Raw genomic sequence first — 25,005 nt, forward strand, 5'->3', positions numbered from 1 at the left:
AAAAACAAACTTGTTTCTGGTCCCATTGGATGAAAACCCCAAGATGGGAAACTGAAGATAAACATAGCGGAGCTTTTCAGAAATTTTTTTTGAAGTTCCAACTCACGCTGCTCTCCAGTTTTGCTATCATAAAAGGGTGGGGGAGGGGGAATCAAAAGCCCCTACATTGCAATAGCAAGGCAGCGTTCGTATACCTAAAACCCCAAAGGGTCTGAAAATTCCTGCACCAAGTTCCCAATTTCAGAAGTGTAGTACAATAAAACACTGTGTTTTGTTTAAAATATGGCAACTCAACTTGGGTCTTCTGTTTCAACAGAGGGTTTCACAATGGTGGTAAAGAGAGACAGCTAAAGGATTTAGTTATTTTGTGCATCCATTCCTATTCCTCTTTGACACTCTTGGAGTCAAATCCACTCACTTCTATCTATTGTAACATTTGTATTTTGATTAAAAGTTCATCTGTCTTTAAAAAAAAACCACCACTTTACTCAGGCAGGATGCTTGTATTTTTTTAAAGGAGATTTAGACCATATTGTTTGGCATCCAATATATGGATGATGGCAATACTAACCACACAGTAGCCTGCAAGGAGAAAATCAGGTATTGTTCACGGGGCCCTATAATGGATTATGACTTCTTTTGGATTATGGCTTTTTAAAGGGATAGTGTCAAATATTTTTTGCAGGGACTTTGTCAACTAATGGAATAAATAGAATTTTGAGCATATTGACAAACCAACAGTCTGACTTGGCTCTGCTTCTCTCTGTGGAGTTATATTATTGGTTTATTTAAGTATCTGGATGACCTCTAGGTAGTGTGGAAAAATGTTTATGAAACTAAAAAGTATCACCAACATTCACACAAGTTTGTCTTGTCCAAAAAGGTGAACCATAAATGACTTCTTTTTTTACTGTCTTGTTTTAAAGCTTTCAGTCATCCAATCAAAGAGCAGGAATAATACCCTGTGACTACAGCGACAAATCACACACTATGAATAACAAATAGTTAAAGTGAACAGCTTGCAAGCACCTCATAGGTTGCAAATGATTTGTCCAGTCCAGCAGTCCCAGCATCTCTGTAAAGGCTGTCTCCATATTTAAAGGAATTAAGCATCAAAATGCTATGGAATTTCTAACTTCCCTAACTCCCACAGATGCCTTTGAAAATCCTCATCGGAAATTACAGCTCCATCTGGACAAATCAGGATTGGTTTGTGAATAATTTGCAAGGAGAATAAAAAGGGCTAAATTCCCAGTAAATATTATTTATAATGACTAACCCAGCCAGCTCTGCATTTTATACACAAATCATTTGACTGTCTATTGATTATATTACCCTTTTGGGAGCTGTTTAAAAAAAATCCTTGTCTTATTTTATTTGATAAAACTTAATGTTTTTTCTTGTATCCTTAATGGAGATTGTTCCATTTCTTCCAGCATTTATTTTTATCCCTATTACCAGTGGCCCCACCTGAGATTTAGACATTGTTTTAGGGACATGAACGTTCTGCAGTAATCCAGGCTGAACAAAGGGCTGTTCAGACCTCCAAGTACATCCCACTTGCAAGCGCCAGTGTGATGGGGTCTCTCCCCTACACAGCTGGTGAAAGGCTTAATGTGTACCTGAGATGCCAGTGAACCCACCTGGTTGTACCTAGGGTGGGCCAGGTCTAATAATGATGGACCTAGCTGGGGAGGGGCTGGTGGCACTGTAAGCAGAGGAAGTTTGGCTTTGCTGCAAGGAGGAGTGATACAATCATGGTCCAGGTATTGAAAAGACCTGCACGGTACCAGAAGACTCTTGCAGGGTGAGAAGAAGTCCAGAGAGGTGGCAGCAAGAAGTCTGGTGCAGTGAACCTTGACTTTCCCAAGGTCCTTGAAAAGAAGATATGGACTACTGAAAGTCCTGAGAAAAGGATGTGTGGACATTGTGCCAGAGACTGGGATGTGGGCAACTGTGCATAGTAGTTGGAGCAGGAGTTAGCAGCCAGGAATCCGAGTCCAGGATCAGAGCTGGGTTACCGGGACTCAGTGACACAAGGCTGGGAGCAAGCAGGAACTACTGCAGCAGTGGGCAAATGCTTTAAACAACTGTCAAACTGCAGCTGCTGGGCTTAAAAGCTGGGCTGCTGATTCTTCAGGCAGGGTAGCCATTTAGGCAGCTTACTGCAGGCCAGCTGTGCTCCTTAGGTTGCCTGGCAACTAGCTCTGCTACAGGCTGGGAGTGCTGAGGCACTGACTGAGCCCTGAAGTGAAGGTGGCAGACCGGATAGAGGGACCGGATGCTTGTTCTTGCTGGACTCTCTGTTACGCCTGAAGGGATGCAAGCGAACGTGACCTAGTGGAAAGGTTGAGTCAGGAGACGAGGCAGATAGCTCCAGAGCTGGAGCAGGGGCAGGGGCTGCTGGAAGAGGAGAGCCTGCTATGTCATGTCATGTCATGTCATGTCATGTCCAGCAGTGAGGAGCCATGCGTAGTGGTCAGTTGACTCTCTCTTACAGCAAATTACAGTCATCCTGCTCTGTTTGGTAATATTAACTGGCTGATTGTAGGAGTGGCACACAAAATCCTGGTGGGGATTTTCAAATGTGTCTCGCTCCTGTGGTGAAGGTCCATGGGAGTTGGGCATTAAAATCCCTTGAAATCCCAGTCTTAGATAAATACTGGTTATTGGCATCTTTTAGCTTTAGGGGGACAGAGTAATGAGGTTTTAAAATGAGATATTTAAGTCCTGATTCTGGGCTGTCCGAGCCATGCTCTGCCCAGCTTGGGGGAAGGGAGGGCAAAAGTAACTTCATGCCCCTTTTACCTGCCCCTCAAACCCAGAGTCTGGCCGGTGGACTGGCTCAATCCCCAGAATCAATCAGAGCAGCCTGCTACTTACCGCTGGCTACCCATGGCTCCAAGGGGCTATTCTGTCAGTTGGGGATCACAGGCGCAGAGAGAGATCCCAGCCACAGCCTTTTTCCTCTGGGCATGCCCTCCTGCTTCACGTGCTAGGATGGAACGTAGCTTAGGAGTCAGGACAGTGACATTGTGGCATTTGGGATTCTCCACAAGCCTGTTAAGATGGCCTTTGGGCTGCTTTGTGCTACCAGAGTGATGCAAAGTAGCCATAGCAGAGCCTGGGATCTAGGCTTTTGAATGCAGACAGCAGAGCTCAATAGAAGCAAACTCTTTCTGAGGCACTGTTGGCATTTGGGGCCTAAAATATTTAATTGTGTCTTCTTCACTTTGAATAAAGTACCTTGGGCATAACGGGCCAGATTCTGCTCTACACCAAGTGTAAATCTGGAGTGACTCCTCTCATTTCAGTGGAGCTACTCCAGATTACCTGGTATAGAGAGGCCAGATTCTGCTCTCCATAGGACATATTCATCAGCGGTGCACTTGGCTTAACTACTGTAAATTAGGCATTGTAAATATGCAAGTGCCAGGAGAATGCATCTTGCCTGCTCTTCTTACCCTTTGTGATATATCAGAGGTGGGGGCTGCTGAAGATAGGGTGTGGTAAATGTAAATGCAGGTGCAGCTACTGGTTTTGATCATGACTGTCGTGGTGTAAATACATGCAGAGACATTTGAATTAAGTCGCCTTTACCTCTGTTTAGAGAGTTTTGCCAGTGTTCAGGAACAACCAAAGCTGAGAGTCTCAGTCCTCCCCCCTCTTTCTGAATGCTGGGACCTGGCAGGTTATATTGCCTGCCGCCACCCTTTCAGAAAAGCGTATGGAATTTATTAGGGAGGCATCCGAGGAGCATTGTCATTAGCTCTCACAACAACATCATGAACCTCACAATATTTGGTGGTTTTCCCAAAGCCCCAGTTCTCAGAGTTATGTGATGATTTTTTTTTAAGTAAACTTTTAGCCCTCAAGAATGCAGAGAAAAGCTTGAAAGCATGAAGCCTAAAGGCACAAAAACCATAAGACGAAGAGAAAGAATCTTCTTTGGCTGAAAAATCATGAGAGATTTAAAAAAAAAAAAATCCAAGATGTTTTTGGAGCTTCTCTCCTGATTTGTGGATGCTTGGTATAGGCAGTAATTCTATGGAAATGACCCTAAAATCCTGTGGAAGTAGATGCTTTCCACAGGCAATTAAAAAAAGAATTTCGTAGCAGGGATATAATTCTCAATTACATTTGATAGGCAGGTTCCAAAGATGCCTAGGAAGATAATTTTCTATTTCGTCCTGTAGAGCATGCCATAGGGGACTCTCTGCTGTGGTCCTATTAAATTATTAGTGTCACTTGTTTTTCACTCGTTCTTGTAAAGAGCCAACCACCGCCTTCTGTTTGGGCATCCAGTAGGCTTTAAAAACCAGAACAAAGAAAACAAACAAGCTAGGAGATGAAAGTCAGGGAAGGCCCCCTCTTTCCGTGTTTCCGTGTGTGTGCACGGCAGGGGGCCTGAAGGGGAAAATAGCCCTTTCCATAGTGCTGCGGTGCTTGTCCCACAGGAAGCAAGGCAGTTTGCAGGACAGAGGGCTTTGTTTGTGTCAGAGAGATAAGCTGTCCCTCTCCTTGTTTAGAAGCACTGGGGTGGGCCGAGAAGGCGCAAAGGGTTGGAGGGAAGCGGTCTGTACAGGGGGTCTCTCGTGACTCCTGTGTACCTTGCTGGCCAGATTCTCCAAATGTCCAGAGTCCCTCTACCTCCATCCCCACTCCTTTGTCTCACTACAGCCCCCACACTGTTCCTGACTCTGGGTAAAATATGCTGTACCAGTCACAGCTGGGGCCTGGATTCCCAAATCCAGTTTTACAGCCCCACACCTAGAGCAGGAAGACTGAGAATCAGGTTTATCTATTCTATTTCAGGCACATGAACACTTTTGGTTGGGGGGAGGGGCGATTACAGTCTGGCTTGTCTATGGTTTACTGCATTGTTCTCCTCTGCTGCTATACTGAGGGGATCTGGTGGGGTATGTTTAGGGGACCCTCTCCCATCTGATGACTCCCTTGGACAAGGAGCTACTTCTGTGCTCTCAGCTAAGCAAGAAGAAGCAGCTCCCCCAAAAAGACTGCTAATTAATTCTTTCTAGCACCATGCAGCTGACAAGATCTTCTGACTTTCAATCTTGTTTCAAGGCTGCACTACACATTTCCGTCCAGAGAGAAAAACCAAGATAGCCTTATGTTGCCACTGCCATCCAGGCTCCTGTACCTATTCACTTTCTCAAATCAGATGGGCTGGGAGCACTGCCTTACCCTGCCAGGTGTGCCCCACTATCTGCTATTCACCGTGGGGATTGCTCTCACATGGTGTTTAATGCCACCTGCCTGCTCATTCGGTCCCTTCAACCTGCTGTCATAACTGCTCTCCTTGTTCACATGCCTTCCCATGTTGTTGATATATGTTATAGGCCATTCCATGCCCATCACACTTACTGAGTTGCACCAGCTCTATATCTAGTGTAATCTATGTTTGCTGACACTGCTGAATGCCTCTTATAATTACATCCTTCTTGGGTGTCTGGCTGTAAAATCACAGAATGACTTTAAGAGTGTGAAGAACTAAGAGATTCTCTTAGTAAAAACCTTGAGATTGCCATCTGATAGGGCATAAATTGTGGCAAGGAGATCTGTGTGGGAGGCAAAGAGCTGGATCTACCTTGGGGTTCCCAAAAGCTTTGGATCCAACTGGTTGGATGATTTGAACCAAACCTGCGACTTTGAGTTCACCTGTTGCTATTTATCCCAATGAGACATGGATGGAATTATTTCCTTGCATCTCACTTCAGCCCCTTTTGTAATTCTCTGTATAAGAGGTACTGTTTCCTACCAGCTTCTTATGGTTGTGATGTATTAGGTGTTGAATAGCAATCAGTCTGTTTAAAACTCAGAAATCAAGACAATGTCCTGTTTCATCACTCCTTTATGCCTTTTTCACATCAGTGTGGCACTGCTGGATGTCATGTGGGGCACAAAACTGGTGTAATGGAAGGCAGCTCAGGCCCAATGCACGTAGAATACTGGAGTTCATCTAGAATGTTCGTAGAGAGGAAAGTGGCAGGATCATGCAGTTGCAAACGCGTGTAGACTTGCAAATCTTCCCGTTTTCAGTACCTCACACGTTGCCATTGAAATACTGGAAGAGTAAGGTTCTTCCACAGCAGCATGAAATTCATCTCCAGCAGCCGAGAAAACAATCTGTCTTGTTTACAGACTAGCAAGGGATTTGTGTATGCACGTGTCTGACTAAATGCTGGCTAATGTATCTGTTTGACTATTTAGAGGGTCTAGTTTTGTACAAGATGTTTTTTAGACATGATTCTGCTTTTTATTAGAACAAACTGGCAGTGAAAGAGATGGGGATGATGTGTTACTAGGGTGAGGGAGGAGAGAGCTAGTGGTAATTCCTTCTTTAATGAAAACCAGCTTCTATATAAAGAGAACATACCCGGACAAACCTTTCTGCTTTCTGAAGAGGATTTTGCAGATCTCTCCCCTTGGATCAAACACCAAACATTACTGAGACCATGTTTTAAGACTTTTTGTTTCCAGGTAACTAGTTTCATTCTCCCCAACAGGGAGCAATACTAGGGAGAATGTAATCAGCCACAATTTGCTAGCCTGTCCTCCAAGGGAGATAGGGACAGGTTTATTATTTTAGTATTTATTGGTGCACTTTTCTGGTTGTGAAGTTTCAGAGGATAGCGAGGTAGGTATCGTTGGGCACATACCTTGCAAGCTTCTGCCACAGTTACCACCACTGACCTCAGTCATACACAGCTTCATAGTTTTTTGGGGGTTGTGTGTGTGTGTGTGTGTGTGTGTGTATTTATGGCCAGAAGCAGCCATTATAGTCTTCTAGTCTGACCTGTGCCACACAGTCCACATGCTAACAGGTGGCCTCTGGAGCAACTCTGCCCAGCTGTATGAAATGTAAGGCTTTTGAAATCTAAGCTTAGATCACCGACTCCTTTCATGTGGGACCACAAGCTGAATGGCAAGTACACAGTGCAACACTAATGTAAAGGGAGACTTAATCTACAGCACAAAGCCCTGGAACTCAAGGATGTCCGCCCCATATGTTGGTGAGAGGAGGGAGTCTGAGACAAATCAAGGGCAGGAGACATTTGCTCCCAATACTAGTATCTGTGAAGTACCCTGAGAAATAGCTGATGCAGAAAGGTGAATTGTTACTTCTTTCCCAGCAGGTGTCTGCTTTCTCTCTTCACAACCCCATCTCTCTGTTCTTTTTTTTTTTTCTCCCCTTTACCTCCTAGTGCTACTCCCTCCTCCCCATGTTGGGGGAGCCTGTTGCAGTATAGGAGAGAGGATCTGGTGCAGTGTCTGTACCTCTTCTCCCTTCTGCAAGCTTGGACCTGCACCAGGGGTAACCAGGGCAGTTGGGGGGCATGGCGGGGGGAGAGACAGAAAATGGCTGGGCCCAGGAGGCGTTAAGTGGAGATGAGCAGCAACAGAAGGTCATGTTTTAGGGGAGGGAGAAGGAAGCCTTTTCATTTCAACTTACCAAACACCCCGCAGGATTGGTTGGAAAAGGTGGGGAGACAGCCCCAGGGAAGAAAAAATTGTCTGGTGGGGTGGGGACAGGATCTGTTTCCCATCCCCCGGTGGAGGCACCAATGTGGGGCACAATGAGGCTGTTGAGGAGCCTGGACTAAGGATCAGGTATGGGTCTCCAGGCTCAGTTGTTGGATGAGCCTAGGGGGTGTGTGCCTTTCCCCGTTGAGGAAGCGGAGAGCATAGAAAAGGAGGCTCTGAGGAGGAACACGCTGGAACTTTGAGAGCTGAGGGGTATGCAAAGGTAGAAAGCCCCAATGGGGCTGGGAAGAGGAGAGGGGGAAAGGGAAGATGTCTGTCGGCAAGTCCCTGAGGAGGGTGCTTGTCCAGCTGGACATCTCATTTTATTATTTGCTTCATTGGAAAATCAGGGTTAATGGTGCAAACAGGAGTAGCACAAATGGGAACAGCATGTTCCATGGAGAGAGAGTTTTCCAAACCTGACAACTGCCCAAGAGGCATCACAGGGATGGAGCCTCTGCAGGGCTGAGAGCCAGTCAGGTAACGGCTGAGTGGAGAGACAGGAGGTCAAGCAGGCAAGAGACAGCGTGGTTCACTTGTCACATGTCTTGAAAACAGTGCACATAATGGAGGGGAAAAGGTGATGTGACAGCATGAGGTTGGGTGCCTCCGAGGGGAAAAAAATGTGACTCTGCTCTGGGGAGAGCACATGGGGATGAAACACAAGGGGAAGTTTGCCTCCAGCAGCTACTCTCCAAAAAGCAGCTGTTTTGGAAGGGAAAATGGCCCTAATCCAGGAAAGCACTTAAGCACATGCTTAACTTTAAGCACATGAGTAATCTCATTGAAGTCAATGGGGTCAACTCACATGCTGAAGCTGAGCATGTCTTTAAGTGCTTTGGAGGATCAGGGTCATAAACTTACTAAGAGATCCTACTCCCAATAAAGGTCTTTCTCTCCAATTCTCATGACTGCCCACTGCCCAGGCTTCTCCTGAGCAGCCGATCACTCTCTGAGATGGGATACTAGATGGCTCATTGGTCTGATCTGGTATGGTAATTCCTATGCTCTTTGCCCTATAAACATCCCCCAGAGCACAGCCAGGTGGCACATGCCACCTCACATGTATCTTATTAGCTATGAAATATGAATAGCATTATGTTAAGAACTATCAAACCAATTTGGTGTCTCCAGCCCTGACCAAGGATCCGCCAGAGTTACCAAGACTTGGTCTTTTCCATGACAGCTGTATGGAAAAAAAAAACCCCCATGTATATATAACGGTATACAAGCAAATGTTCTGAAATGGAGGTGGGGCCCCTGTCAGAATTATTAACAGCAGCTGAAGTTTTAAATATACTGAGGCAAAAGCAAAAATATCAGCTGGGATCTCAGCCCTGGTTTGGTCATGAACAGAACGCATCAGAAATGTTCAGGGAATGAACGAGGCCCAGTGGAGGGAAGTTAAGGCTTCTGTGGCTGTTCCCTCCCACCTAGAGCTCTACCAGAGCGAGAAAAACCCTGCTAGGAAAATTAGAGCAGCAGGGGAAACAAGTGTTATCACCCCTCTCTGTCCGAGGAGTGGCTAGACAGCCAAACATCAAACAGCAATGCATCAAGGAGCTTAGGGAGCTTGTTATAAAGGCCAGTAGGGGACTCAGTAGGGATTTCAGAATATAATATATATGGTTGTTGTTGATCGTTGGGACCAGCATGTCTGAGTCTGAACATCAGGCCAGATCTTCAGCTGGTGTAAATTGGCTTATCTGTGACATTGATAAAGCTCTGCTGTTACATACCTGCTGAGAATCTGACCCATTGTCTGTAGGATCCTAAGTGACTTAGGTGGGGGAAAGAGCACCTGGGTGCAGGTGATACAGGAACAAGGTAGAGAGCAAGTTGAAGAGAAGTGCTTTACATGTAGCTTATCCAGGCACAATGCAGTGGTTTCCGTGAGAAGCTTTGCTCACAACGGAGAGTAATCTACCATATCTGAAGCGGATTGTCATAGAGGAGTGGTGGACTTGGGTTCAGGCAATGGCCACATGCGGTAGGATTACTTAGGTGTAGCTGGCTTATGTGCAAGAGAGTGGAGCAGAGGGACTGTAGAGGAAAAAGAAAATGGCTTACTTCTGGCCCCTCCCCTACACCTACACACAACAATTTGTTTCCAGTGAATAAGGTGCTGGTAAAAACTGCAGATATAACAGCCCTGGGGAGTAAAGTTCCCTTTAATGATGGTGCATGGACAGTAGCAGTGTGAACTTTCCTGCATTGTGGGAGGGGAGAGGGGAGTCCAGTCTCTCTCTCTCTTTCGTCCTTGACCTCTGGGCTAAGATGGGGAACATTGGTGCCAACTGGGATGGCACTTATTTTGTACAACCGCCAGAGGTTCAGTGGGAGTAAACTCTCCTAAAATCCATCTTTCCTTGAGACAGAGGCTGCAACGGGTATAGAACATAGCTCCTCACTTGCTCCTTGTAAAAGGAAGGTGAGTCAGATGCACCCATTCTCTGTGATCAGTGCTAGCTGTGACAGGCCCCCATAGCCAACAGCGTTTGTACAGAAACACCCTCATAGCCTGAGTACTTGAGCTTCTCACTCTCTGCCTCTTGCCTGGTAGCTAGAATTGTCCAAGTTGGTTTAGCTTGCAGTCTTTAGGGCTAGCCAGGATCAGGTGAGGGAAATCTTCTTCCTTGAGGAGGTCCCTTGATAGCTACCTTTACAGAACAATGTAAGACCACTCAGTTATCAAGCATATATATGGCCCTATCTAGGCTGAATGGGAACTGGATTGCTATCAACTTATTTCACATACCGACTGCCCAAATATCTGTCAGATGCTAGTGGCTCGCAATCAACTACCACCCTATACCAGAGTGAGACCTACAAGCCAAAATTCCTGTATCCCATCACCAGTCCTTGAACCATTTAGTGCCTCTTCTCCCCATATTCTACAGAAATATTTCAAGGCCAACCTTTAGTTTGAGTTTGGAAGCATTTGCGATGTTGGGATTGAAAATGGAAGCCTTAATGAGAAGTCCTGAAGATGGACGCTAAATAGCATGGCCCTGTAAATCTTGGCTTTGAATACCACAGACTGAAATGGGTTGCCTGAAGAATATAAACCCTACATGGTCTGAATAGCAGAAGCAACAGTGTAAGGGTAACCCCAGTTTGGACAGGAGAGTGACTCATTTTTCCAGAAGAGACAACACTGTTGTTTAATCACTGTTCCTTTGAAGGGAAAAATGGAGAAAACATCCCATAGCCAGAGTTATGATTAACCATCTAATTGTTCTGCTGGTATGTTTGCTTAAGGGTTTTCCTTTGCTCTGTGTACACTAAGAAATAGTTTCTCTCTTACAGTCATTGCACCCAGATGATAGTCATTAACAACACAGCCAACTGAGCAGTTGTGTATTCCTGGTCCTAACACTTTTTATCCCTGTTTTGTTCTTCAGTACTGGGGAAAGAACAACAGTCCTGGAGACTGAAGCCCTCTCCTTCTTCACACAGCAGGTAAAGTACAAGCTGCAGCAGCTGTCCTTCTGCATTGCCCTGCTAGCATGCCTCAGCCTTCAACTTTGAAGGAGCACCTCCAGGAGTGAATAGTTCCATGGAGATATCCATTCAGTCCTGAGAATCTGAGTTTGTTAATAAGGGTGGCAGTTAATGCCAAGTGTGATGCTGGCAGAATTTGTCTGCTAGGAACAGAATGGAAATCACCAGCTCATTAGGTCACCGAATAGCCATCAGATGGTAATGACTGGCAGATCTAGGAATAGAACCCAGGTCTCCTGAGTCCCAGGCAAGTGCCTTATCCAATCTTAAAATATATACTAGTAGACATTCTTTTTGTTTTGTTTTTTTCCACCTCAGTGTAGTCATGTAGGTTCTAAGGGTTTATCTACACAGCAAAAATATCTGCAGCAGTGACTCCCGGACTCTAGCTCTGGCTGCAGAAGTAAAAACAGCAGTATAGACATTGGAGCCTATGCTCTGAAACCCACTGAAGAGCTTTGAGCCCAACCCAAACATCTGCACTGCTGTCTTTAGCCCCACAGCTTGAGCCCTGTGAGCCCAGGTCAACTGATCCGGGCTCTGAGACTTGCTGCTGCAGGGTTTTTTGGCAGTGTAGACATATGCCCTTAGGGTAAGGGAACTACTTAATTCAGCCAAGGTCGCTATCACCCACAGGTTGCGATGGACATTAGAGTTGACCTGCTTGACAGACAATGGACTTGGAAGAGCAGCCGTCAGCATTTCCAAAATTGTTAGTGTTTTTTAAAATGATAAATCTGAAGGAAGCTGGTGATTTAAGAAGGGGTCACTCTTCCTTTTGAGTTAGTGGGGACCAATGTCCCATCATGCTGTTGCAAGAGGTCACATCTTTTAGATAAAATAGCAAACAAAGATCCTGATCATGAGGGGTGGTTAAAGGTTCCAGGACATTCAGGTAAGAATAGGGCTTAAATCCCCGTGTACTGACCAGATAAGAATTTGGCTATTTACATTCTGCTCACTTAAAAGCTGCCATTTCAGTTGGATACAGTATTCTTCTTCACTTCCTGCCCAAAACTTTTGGATAGCGTTTCTGTACATTCAATCAATGATAGCGTCTGCCTAGAGGAAGCTGCTCTTAACTAATGGAAAAAGGGATCCCTATATTATAACCTTCAGGTAGATCACATTGAAACTGGGGATGGCTGAACTAATTGGGAGTTGAGGATTTTGAGCCTTTCAGACTTATTTTTGAGTGCAGAATGGTTCACAAAACTAGTTGGAGCTCATGGACTTTATACAGCACCAGCACGAGCTTGAGCTGTGAACTTGAGATCTGGATCCAAACTTCCCCAAAGTTTGAGTGCATCAGATCTGAAAATCCCACCCCCTATGTACAGTGTAATTAGAGCAAAGCTACTTCTCATACACTTTTTAACTATCATGTAGTTAATGCAACGGATTTTGTTGTAAGCACATGTATTGCAGCAAAAGGCAGTGAGTGGGAAGAATATGGTTTTGGCTAATGTTTTACATTAATGTTTTGGCTTGCCCATTGGTGCCCCTCATCCCATCCCCCCCATCCAAATGTCCCCTGACTCAGTTTCAGCTAAATCTGAAATTTGGCTGTCTCTGATCTGCATGTCTTTAAGGGGCACACTGAAATAAGTTCTACAAAAGGGCTATTATTATTTAGTACTGTTTGTCCTGAAGTAGCATCTAGAGGCCCCAGTGAGTGATCAGGGCCCTGTTTCACTAAGCATTGTACACACACATAATGAGAAAATGGCCCTTGCCCCACAGTTTTATAGTCCAAATATATAATGAGACAACAGGTGGATACAACAAACAGATGGGCTGAGCACAAACTAATAATGAAATTATTAAGATTTGTATATTAAGCAGTGGCCTTGGCACATCAGCTGCATAGTCACTGGGAACTTACATTGGAAAAATCCACAGCCCTGAGAGACGTTGCTATGTCAAACTAACCCCTATGTAGACAGTGCTACATTGACAGAAGAATTCTTCTGTCGAACTCGCTACTGCCTCTTGGGTAGATGGATTACCTATGCCAATGGGAGAACCCCACTGTGGGTGTAGGTAGTGTCTACGCTGATCCGCTACAGCGATACTGCTGCAGCTGTGCTGCTATAGAAACTTAAGTGTAGACATTCCCTTAAGTGTTTTGTAGGAATCACCTCAGAGGTGGATAAGCAGAAACATTTTTATATTTAATTTATTCAGTGCCAAAATTACTAAATTTATTCTATATTCAAATTTGCTACAGCTCAGCTATAATACAAAGGTGTAACTACAGTGTCATGATGGGGTAGCTACAGCATATTCCAAGTGGAACACAAACTCAACCATGCTGAAATATTAGCCAGAAAAGGTATTTTGATCTCAGGATATCTGATCAAAAGCTGACTGAAGTGAATGAGAATCTTGCTCTTGATTTACACAGTCAAAGGATGTTCAAATGGGTTCAGAATTAGGAAAAACAAGTTTGCCCATCCCTACTGTAATTTGAATATGTATTTAAAATTCTGTGAATAAACCCCATTTAGGTAATTTATATAACATACATCTGTTTGCATGTTCACATTTTTATTATGTGAAATCAGGCTAATTATGCTGTGTCTCTCTAGCATATGGTGCATGTTACAGTGGACTGATCAGAATATGGTCAACATATTTACAGCATATCTAATACTGGCAGTCTTTCTGAGTCCATTTGTAACCTTTTATTTTCTGCTATTGCAAATACTGTGGTTTTCTTTTCACTGGTGATTGTCAGTCCACTTCCTAAAAAGGCCTCATTTGTCTTATAGATCTTTTTATTATCTTTATATCTGACTGATTGGTCCTACAGATTGAACAGTTTTCTTACCCTAGAGGAGGTCCCTCCAGAACAGGTTGGAGGAATTTTAGTGGAACTGAATCAGAAAGCATGCACTGCAGCTGCCCCTGCTGTGGATAAATGGAGAATGTCAAAGCTGTCAGTTTGGCACTCTTCATCAGCATGAAATTCATTTAAACTAAAATGATGTTGGTGGGGAGCAGGGGCTTAAAAAGTACCTAGTAAAGGCGGCTTGTTTAATTTTGCAGAATTTATTGGTGATTCTGATTTGAGTAAAATCCAGGCTTCACTCACTACCTTTGTGTGAAGGGATGGCCAAGTGGGGTCTTGGAACACTCGACCCCAGTCGGCTAACAGTTAGATTCATTCTGGCTTTGGACTTTTCCCCCTGGTGAACTCAAACGATTACAAAACTGTTTCCAGTAGGTTCACACTTTTAAGACCAGTGTTGCTCTGACAGCTGCCTTGGATGGGATTGAACCTAGGACCTGTGCATCTGAAAAAAAAACAAGTCTTCTAAATTGAAGATAGTAACAGACTCATTCATCCTCTTAGGTCAGCAACTAGAGGGAGACAAAGACATAGCTGGCCATTATGTTACATTGTAACAGAGGCTCTGGCTGTCCTCCAACTTTGTTTTGTGTATGTGAATATGCTGGTGCTTTTACATGTGTACTTATCTTTATGACTTGTGCATGTTTGTGTGCATAAATCTCTGTGTGAATGCATGTACCTGCTACTACAAGTGTGTGTTGTTAATGTAAGTGCACTCCTGCCTTGTGCTTTTGCACTTGCTGTGTGTACATCTCTGGGTTGCATGTGCATGTTTGTGTGTGTCCCTGTAGATGTGTACAGGAGTAACTTCACAGTGGGCAAAGGAAAACCCTTACAGCAGTGTCACATCCATGTGAGGAAATACTTGAGCTCCTTTTCAAACTGAATATTTCAGGCGGCCAAACTCAGAGTGGGGGATCCTGGTGCTGGTGCCAAACTTTTGGTTTTCTCTAAATCATTTTGAAGGGCCTCCCTTTGCTGGCTATAAAACCTTCACTTGAAATGCAGTTACCCTAATGTAGAGAAGAGAATAGGCACGAACTTTGCAATATCAGGAGAGAAGCAGGGAAATCTTCCCCATGCTCCTTCTTCATTTCGAATGGTGGTACATTATATATAGCTTAACCAGCAGATTAAAGGGGAGAGATTTGGGCCAGATCCTCATCTAGTGTAAATCTGTGTAGCCCTATTGATATCAACAGAGCTATGCCAATAGACACCAGCTAGCCCCTAATAATAGGTGTCTGTATAAGGAGAGAAATCTTAGATAGCATAGTTCACATCTTTTTGAGTCAATGGAGCGATTCTGATTTACACCAGCTGGGGATCTGGCCCTCTGTGCTTTAAATTAATTGGAACATTTTAGCAAACAGTATTTCTATTGAATGCTTGGCTGGAAATGTAACTGTCTTCTTTCCTTTTGTTAAACTTCCTTTCCCTTCCTTCAATTCATACTTTCTTTTCTCACTTTTGTAGATCTTTGCGTATCATTTCCTCTGCTTTCAGCATTTGGTATTCCTTCCATCCTTCTCTCTCTCTTTCTTCATCCCCTTTATTACCCTTCTTTCTTGCCATGTTCCATTCTCTCCTCTCGTCCTGTTCTAACCTATCACCTCAAGCTCTCCGCTCACTCCAACACATTTGCCAGTGCCCTAGGGTGAGTTGAATGGCACTCCTGAATATCCGATTTTATTTATGGGTTATTTAAAAAAGGAAAACCTCAGTAACCCTCAACTGTGTTGGTTCGGAGCCATGACGTCTGGCATAGTGAGACTTTGTAATTATGATTATCGCCATCCTCCTTCCCCATCTTCCCTCTTGTTGTTTTATACTCACTTGTGGTGTCTTGTCTTAAATAAAACGGTGAGCCCTTAGGGCTGGTGCTGTGCCTTCCTGTGTGTTTGTACAGTGCCTGGGATAGGGGGTCCCGATCCCTGATTTGGGGGCCTTGGGTGCTACAGCAATATAAACAAAGATTGCACATCTGCCTGCCCCTCCTGATACACCCAGTCCAGTCACACCAATGCATCCGCTCTGCTCCGGTGGAGGCAGGGATGGGACTCAGTGCTGGCAGCCGGGTTTGAGGAATCTTGGGAGTTGGAGAGAGATGCTGTTCTTCATTTCAGGAGCCAGGTATTGTGCCCTTTCCTTTTTCCAGCAGGAGGCTGAGGGCAGGTGGGTGTTGGTGAAGGGCTGGGGCTGATACCATTAGTTTCTTCATGCCCTTCATTTGGGAGAGTCAAGAGCTGGGAATGATTGTCTTCCTCTCTGTGAGCAGGGGAATTTCTTTTCCCTTCAGCCTGTCTAGATGATGGAGAGAGTAGTGAATGGTGGTGCACATGAGTAACAATCAGCGGGGTAGCACTGTCTTCATGGTACCTCTGAGTGTGCTTTCTGCTCCACACTTAGCAGTCTTCAATGGGAGGGAGGAAAGGCTGGCTGTAGAGTGCATTCATCCAAGAGTTCATGGGGACTGAGAAGCAGATCAGCTCTGAAGCCCAGGTAAACAAATAGCCCCCCCCCCCATTATTGCCTGGTTGCCCTCAATAGCTGTGGACGGGTGTCCACATCACCCAAACCAACACCAGAATTGTAAGTAACTGGTAGAGAAGCTCAGGACTGAATGGGAGCTAGAGGTTGTACCTCCATGACAGGGTTAAGGCATTTCGGTTGGAACTCTCTGAGTAGCCAGCAGTGCTATGGTTCCCTTTGGACCTATTCTACAAGTAAGTAGAAAGCTCTGGTCTCCTGGAATGTTGGTTTGGTACCATTCACCGTCACTAAATTCAATATTTTGCGGGGTGGTGGAAATATATATATGGAGTAGCTCAGCTTGCTTTCATAGGGCCAGAAGAGCAGTGGCAGTAGAAGATATCTCTTTTCAATGCATTATTGAACACCCCACTTTATGTAGCCTGTCTGTTGCTTACAATTATCCTGCAAACCACAACTCTATTTATTATTTTCCATCTCCTGTTTCATGTTGTATGTGTTAGAATCAGAGAAGCTGGATAAAGAAACCCTCTCTTAAAGCCAGGCACCCTACTGTGGCTGCTGCTACTCTAAGGAGAACTTGGATTTCAAGGAGAATTCATGTCTGCAAGATCCAGGCAGAGACCCTAGGGTGAAATCTGACTGTGCTTGTCTACATCCACCTTTAGAATATTAGGAAGTGTAATTCCCCAGCAGTGCAGCTTTCCGAGGGGTAGTAACAGTGGAACACATGAAGTGTAGAGAGGGCTCAGGTGGTCTCACCTTCTTGGCCTCTAACCCTAATCTGTGCCTGGTGAGATGACACAGCAGTAAAAATGGTGTAAATTACTGTTTCTAATTTTCCTAGTGTGCCCAAGGCCCTTGTGAATTGCTGCCATACACATGAAGGTAGGAAAGCTTTAATCCCATGTTTTAGATCCACCCCCTATTCAGGGCAGCACTTAAACATGGACTTGTCTTTAAATATGTGCCGAATTCCCATGGTCTGAACAATATGACAGGTAGCAGGGTAGAACAGAGAAAGCACAGAGTGATGTTACAAGCCCTGCTGCTCCACTGATACCCATGCACTCTGTCCCAGACAGGGAGAGGACAGTTTCATGTCTGTGTGTGTTGACTGAATCCTTTAGCTGTCTTCTTGGACTGCAATTTAGTGCCATCTGTCCACCAGAAAGTGGACTGACACTAGAGATTCATTTCACATAGACTTTCAAACAGCATCAGTTATACTAATATCATTGGGTCACTATTGGTTTCTCAGGGATTTGAATGAATAACCCAGGAGTAAAAGCCTCTCTATTCTGCTGCTAATTTTATAAGATATTCAGATCTCTACAATCTGTTGTTCAAAAAGTCCAGATATTTATCTCTCTATCTTCGGGTTTTGTACTGCCACTCCTTGTATAGTATTTGAGCATCTTCAATCTCAAATAGTTTGGAAGTAGTTGAAGTCCCTGGTAGATTTCATGGAGTCTCTGGTTCTTCTTGCATTTCAAGTAGTGGAGAGATCTGCTTGGGGTGCGGAGGTGGTGCTTGATATTAATATCATTCTGGTTTTAGTGGAACTGCTTTACTTAATAGGAAGATTAAAGGAGAGTACGTTTGTTCTTAAAGTAACTGGTGTGTGTGTGACACCCATGAAAGGGTTAAACACCTTTCAGTATTTGCTTCTTGTCTGATCTTTGGACCATTAATAAATCAGTTAGAATCATTCTGGATAATCTGAGGTCATGCTTTTCTCTCTTGTTTCACTGGCTGAGTATGTTCTCAGTCATTGTCTGTTTCTTATGTGCATATCTCTGGGCTGCCACCAACACTTTCAAGCATAGTGCCTAAAAATCAAGCACCTAAATCTATTTTTAGATACCTACATCAAAGTTGATTGGAAGATGTGGACACTCAGGATCTCTGATTAGGTCCACCCCTATTCAGGCCAGCACTTAAACATGGGTTTAACTTTATGTACTGAATTCCCATGGTCTGAATAATAGAACAGGTACAATTCATGGCAGACTCAGATCCCTTAATGTGGATTTAGCTACCTATCCTGAGGCACCCAAATTTGAAAATGTCAGTCTATTATTCCTAGCAAAACAGAAACATCACCTTTGTGACCTAATATGGGGCACATGGTAGAGTGCCATAGGCATTGAGCAGATGGAGGAGGATCTAAGGACATTCTCTCTCCTAGGAAATTGTTCTCATAACGAGATTCAAAATAATACATTTCTTTGTTACTTTGTCATCTGATTTCTTTTTCGTTTGACCTGATTTTAAAAAAATGTTAAGTCTAGAGTCCATCTGTGCGTGGGAGAGGGGTGAGTGGGAGGCAAGTTTGTCAAATCCCCTGTAGTTTGAGTCACTATTGAGCACAGACAAAATTTCTCTTTTGGCTCATTTTTGGAAACCGCCGACTCTGAGGAGATGGACCTCAAGTCATCTTGTTATTTTTGTTTTTAGTTTGCCTTTGGGGTTTGGAGGTTTCTTCATGATCAGGCTTCAGAGTTAAGGTCTGAGCCTTGGCACCAAACTTGTCGATTGTGGGCCAGATTCTCCTCTGACTTAACCCAGTTTCACAACTGTGTCGCTCTACTGACTTCAGTAGAGTTACTTCCAATTTACACCAGTGTGAAGGAAGAATCATGCTCATTCTGTGCCAGATTATGAACCCTTTACTTAATCTAGTGAGCCCTTACTTAAACTTACTTACTAATCATATTAATAACTATTCACGAATGTGCTTAAGTTGTATTAATTGGGCCCTATGTATTTCTGATTCTATAGAGTCCAGTGGCTGGAACCCCAGGTGTGTGGGGGAGGAAAGGGGTGGCGGTTCAAACTACATCCTCAATAGGAGTAAAATTGCTTCTCCTTGGATCTTGTCTCATATTTTCCTCTCAGGTGAGAACTCTATCTTCTATATGATATTCTGCTCTCCTCTCACGTGGATCTTAAAAGCAAATTTTGCTGTTGATATTACACATCAGCTCCTACAAACCTGAATCCTCCTTTGCATTGCTGATTTGAAGGCAATGGAAGAGTACAACTTGCCGAGAGATACTAAAACCATTGTGCAAAGTTTTGACTATTCCTTCTCACTCATGGAAGCCTACAATATGGAGAGATGAGGGGGGAGAGATGTATCTTATAAAACATCTCTTCTCTTTGGCTTAGATTATAACAACAAAGTGTCTGAGTCACCACACGGTACATTGATACGAAGCAACTGCCTGCAGGAAAACCAAAGCCATGCATTTTTCTGCAAAATGAGGGAGAAAAAAATCATCCCGTTTATTTTCATTCTTTTGGCTAGTCTAATTTGCTTCTATTTCTCATTAACCTTTAGAAAATAAAGCTAGCTTTCCTGAGGGAAAATAACCCCCATCATGGATAGCCTTCAACATCCAAATTTGGCTGGAGGTCTACATCATGTGGCTTCTTAGTCTGCTGTTATGAGCCTTGCTTCTGGCCTGAAAGAACCTGGATTAAAATCCCATTGAAGCTATTGTTGAGACTGTGAAAATTATAGCACATGTAAGGCCTGATCCAAAGCTCCTCGAGGTCAACAGAAAGATGGGTCTAGGCCATGAATTAGCCCTTCTGTGATTAATGTGGTTTAAAGACTTGAACAGAAATAAGGTCTGATGTATTGTACAGTGTTTAGGGAAACTACCTTTCAGTTAAGGAAGCTTGGCTTAACGTTCATCCTTTACCACTGCTTTATGGTTCTCTGTCCTACCAGTACTAAGTCAATGCTTTGTAAAACAATATGGGCTACTTCCGAATAGTGTATGAAAGGTGTTCTCTAAAACAAAACTGTGTTCTAACATTCAGGGCCAGATCTTTGGCTCGTGTTAAGCAGCACAGCTCTATTGACATCAATGGAGATATGCTGATTTACACCAGCTGAGGATCTGATGCTTGGGGAAATTCTTCCCCATTCCAAGAGGCCGCATGAGGCCCTAGACATGATTTAAGTTACACTTTTAAAGCCCTCTTCATACTTTATCCTAATTGGATTTGTGATTTAGTCACCCGTTTAAGGGAAGTAAAAAGTTGCCTTTGTGATTTTAGTGGCATGTTCCCCACGTTCTGCTGTTGCAATGAGTGTTGAGCAGATACCATGCTTTGTTCTGAGCTGCATGCAAGCAGTCATGTTCAATGCATTAATTAACAACTTTATTGAATCTACAAACATGAACAATACAACAGATGCTATTACTATTTATTGTCACCAGATGGCAAACTTTATATGTGTTAACTTTATACAGGGTTTGATACCCATCGTGCATTTTATATAAAACTCTTATTCTCCATCAAGGGAGCGTGGTGCCCTGGTAGTCTGGAAAATGAATGCAGGCATAACATTGCAAATAAAATGATCTATAACTACTGTCAGAATAGGTTAGCATTTTAAAGTGATATAGTTCCTTGAGTGATGGAGAAGGGTGGTACTCCCCCAGTGTCTGTCTCCATACCAAGCTTTACCCCCTTGAGTTAAAATTATGAGCTCAAAATTTGATGGCCCATTCTATAATGGGCTCCGCTGGATTGGTTCCTCCTCAGTGTGGTTCAGAAATGAACAGGGACAAACAAAGGCATAGGCACTATGAAAATGCACCTAAGGACCCAGCTTCCAACAAGTTAGTGTGGTCAGAAGCTAAGCTTGGATAGGCCTCCCAGTACCGCCTGTGAAATAGGCAAATGTCCTCACTCTCATTTTACACAGGAAGTAACCAAGCTGTAATCAATAACAAATCCATGTTAGACCCTTAGCATGATACCCAATCCTCTAGATCACAGTTCCACCCAGATGCTTAGGCCTACACTTTCAGACATGTCAATATATTGGGTGTCCAACTTGAGACACCACAGACTTGAATCACTGTTGCCCTGAACTTTGTGCAGTCATTTAGAGCAGGGCAAAATAGGTGGGAAATGATACTGATTTCATCTGGCAGGGTTTTATCTATGCCCACTTTGCATTGGTGTCAATGGCATGAGGAGCAATGGAGAGCCGTGCCCATTGCAAGCACATCCACTAGGTCAACTCAATCTGAACCAAACCTTTATGAAGATTTGGAAAAGTTTGAGCAACTTTTATAAAGTTTATTATTATTTGTTGTAATTATCACTGATCTTACCAATGCCTGGCTCTGGCCAGGTCCATATTTAGAAATTCTAAAACATGGTACAGACAGCTGGTCTTGCAACCTCCCTTTCCTCCCAAAAGTAGCAGTGTTGTCCAGTGGGTAGGCTGGGAGTCCGAAGACCTGGGTTCTAAGTCAGGCTCTGCCACTGATTTGCATTGTGACCTTGGACAAGTCACTTCCCCTCTCAGTGCCTCAGCTTACCCTCCCACCCTTTGTTTCTTGTCTTGTCTATTTTTCCTGTAATTTTTTCCAGATGGGGGTTGCCTGTTACCATGTGTGTGAGCAGCTAGGTGCTCCTGAAGTACAAATAAATAATACTAATAAGTTTCAGCACCCAAAACTTTCTGAGGTTCAGCCAAATATAGCAGTGTGGCTAAATCCCTTGCAAGTCTGAAAGTTTAGCAATGCTGTTTCCTCGGCATTCACAGCCATTGTTTAGATTTGCTTTGTGTGGGTGAGAAGAGGGTGGGGTTTGGTGGGAGCAGTTGTTGGAGCACTTTAAAGGGCACATCAACCTCCACTATATATGATTCGTGCTGGTGTGAAACCTAGCAGAATTCTGGAAGGGTGACCGAAAGCACAGAACGGCCTGGTCCTTTTAAGGTTCACTCCCTGTTGTAATTCTTCCAAATTAATTTCCTGCGAGGTCCACCTATAGCTATCCATAAAGAAGGGCTTATTAGTCCTAGTAAAGATGGATGATCCAGGATTTTAACCACTCCCTCCTGCTTCCCTGTGCTGGGATGACTCAGTCTTCTCCACTGAGCTTGAGGTCAGCATGACCTGGAAAGATCCTATTTCTGAACCTATTTAGCAAGACCTTTTCTGTAAGGTGAAAATTGAATTATAGCCAGCCTGAGTTCCAGTCCACACGGGGGGCTCAGATCACTGAATGCAAGTTTGGCTGGTCAATGGTAATCGTCTACTCTCAGTCCCATGATGTGGGTAGGCAGAACCGTTTTTAAAAGCTATAGAAAGTCACCTGTTTGTGACCCTAACACGATTTGGTTTCAGGCATGTTGGCAGGCCGTAACATGTGAGAAACTGGTTTAATCTGGAACTCATTAAGTGGATTTTAAGCACAGTTCCTGAAGTCTATGGAAAGGCCAGTGTAGATGGAGTCTAAATGACATCATCTGAGATGGGGGTCAGAAAGTGGGTTTGAACCCAACCCTGCACTGTGGTTTCTCGTTTGTTTCCATGGACATCCAGGAGACTAGCCTGTGGTTACCTCTACACTATAAACCAGGGGTGTAATTCCCCAGTGTGCGTAGATGTACTTGCGAGAGCTTGATGAGAGCTAGTGTGGGTATGTGTATGCAATCAGAGAATCACACCCCTAGCTTGAGAGGTAGATATAACCACACTGACTGCTGTTTCCAGACCCCGTGCCTTCCTTTCGTCCTTCCTGCAAGAGGTAAACAGCTGAGCTTTGCCAATTCAATTAAAAACACACATAGACACATTACATAAGAAAAGAAGAATGTGGCCCCCTGAAGCCTAGCCCTGTAATCTAATCTGCTGTCTGGTGGACCCCCAAAGATGATGCTCAAATTCTTTGCGGGAGGTTTCATCCCTCCTCTCTCTCTCTGTGTCTCTCCACACACACTCCTCTCTGTTTTTCTTTCCTTCTTGGCTTCCTCTAGCTGTATTGTTTTAAATTGGTGGCTGGGCTGTCTGCCAGTTTAAATTTCATCTGCCTCTCTCCTCCTCCTCTTCTCCCCACTTCCCCCACCCCATCCACAGAAGTGATACTGTTTACTTTCTCTGCTGCTTTCTCAATGTCTTAGTACACACTGCAAGGGATATAATCACCAGCTGTGGAGAGCTTTCTGAAACTTTAACTTATTCCTCAATGCCCCAGGGCTGGCGATCAGAAATTAAAAAAATATAATAAAACAATGCTGTCTTTAAAGAAAAAAAAAATGCATTTTTCACATATCGGTCTGGAGCTTGAACAATAATGCCTGTTTTCCCCTCATTTGCAATTTTGAGGCTTTTTTGGTTTTGGTGTTTAGCCTTATTTACTTCTTGAAGATGAGGAGGAAGAGTTCAATGTGGAAGTGTCAGATTCTGAAGGGTGCATTGTCTCCTCGACAAAGCGTTAGCAACAATGCGGAGATGAAAGATTAGAGGATAAAAGTGTTTGCCAGAATTTCTTCTTCTTCTTTTCTTTTTTGTCTCTCCCTTTTAGGGTGGAGGTGAAAGAAAGGTCAAACTGTGCCCATTGACCTTTGCCCTCTGACTTCGGTGAACTGAAGGAAAGCCTTTGAAGTTGTGAAGTGCCCATGAAAAAAAGAAAACCAAACAAGTTGCTGGCTTTTCCCTCTCTCCATCTGAACCGGCAGCTGCTTAATGGAAGGTGACAGTGCTATGGCGGGCTGGATGGGGGACCCCATGCATTGTTCCCCCCACCCTTACCTCAGCATGGAGTTAATTGGCACTGTAAAAAGCCCACACACTCAGAGAGAGGGGAGGGGGAATGGAGGAGGCATATGAGAAAACAATCTTCATCCCCCTTGAGTGTCACTCGCTATGGCACTATGTTTCCATAATGGTCCAGTGAATACACTGTGCCTGTCAAGGCTAACATGAGATTTTATGGGAGAGTCACCACACACAGGGAGTGGGTGAAAGGTGGTAAGTGGAGATGGGGGAAGATTTAGTGTCATGGTAGCTACAGCTGGAAAAGACCTGTTTAGATGAAAGATCCCCCAAAGGTTTGAGAGGATGAGGCAGCTGTTACACTGGTTGCTGCTGTCACATGCATGACCCCTGCTGGCAGTTTGGGGAAAGACAGATTTATTTTTTTAAGACACCCATCCTCCTTTTCACCTCCCTATTATAATATGCTCTGATACAAGACTATAGGACTGTGACTCTTAACATACAATAAACTTTATCATTATTACTAGAATTATAGGCAAAATGATTTGGCAAAATAAACACCCCCTTCTCTCAGTATTTTGCCCATCCCTAGAACTGAACCCAAACCAAACTTCATCATGTTTGAAATGATTATTTAATATATATTGTGGTAGAACCAAGAGGCCTCAACCTGAGCATGTCTTTATTGTGCTAGGTGCTGTACAAACATCTAATAAGAGACAGTTATTGTTCCAAAATTCTTACAATCTCAGATGCAACAAGTAGATGTAAGAAATATATGGGAGGGCAGGGTAACAGTCATACAGACACTTTTTTGCATAGCTAGTGTATGTGCACAGTCATAGCATAGCTATGTGCAATTTGTAGGTACTGAAGTTATTTAGTGTGGTTGTTTGTGGCAGTATTCTCAGCTCCCCTCTTGCCTAGTCAGTTTCATCTGGTTCTGTAGACATCAAAGTAAGAATCTTGTGGTGGGATTTGGTGGAGACAGGGGTGGTTTTATGTACTGGTTTATGGTGGGTATTCCACACGTGCAAGATGAAGATATTTCCCTCCCACACACAT

At 43.9% G+C, this 25,005-nt stretch overlaps 1 long non-coding RNA gene across 1 annotated transcript in view; it reads left to right on the forward strand.

Moving 5' to 3' along the window:
• The window catches only part of LOC137147979 (uncharacterized), a 69,596-nt gene extending 45,745 nt beyond the window's left edge, over positions 1-23,851 (forward strand). Inside the window, exons 2-3 of the long non-coding RNA XR_010918405.1 lie at positions 10,950-11,007; positions 23,747-23,851. This is a non-coding gene — a long non-coding RNA (uncharacterized lncRNA). The remainder of the gene's footprint in view (positions 1-10,949; positions 11,008-23,746) is intronic.
• The last annotated feature ends 1,154 nt before the right edge of the window (positions 23,852-25,005 follow it).

This window comes from Emydura macquarii, unplaced genomic scaffold (assembly GCF_026122565.2).
Source record: "Emydura macquarii macquarii isolate MOO-44397 ecotype Brisbane River unplaced genomic scaffold, CSIRO-AGI_Emac_v2 contig_587, whole genome shotgun sequence".
Classification (NCBI taxonomy): domain Eukaryota; kingdom Metazoa; phylum Chordata; order Testudines; family Chelidae; genus Emydura; species Emydura macquarii.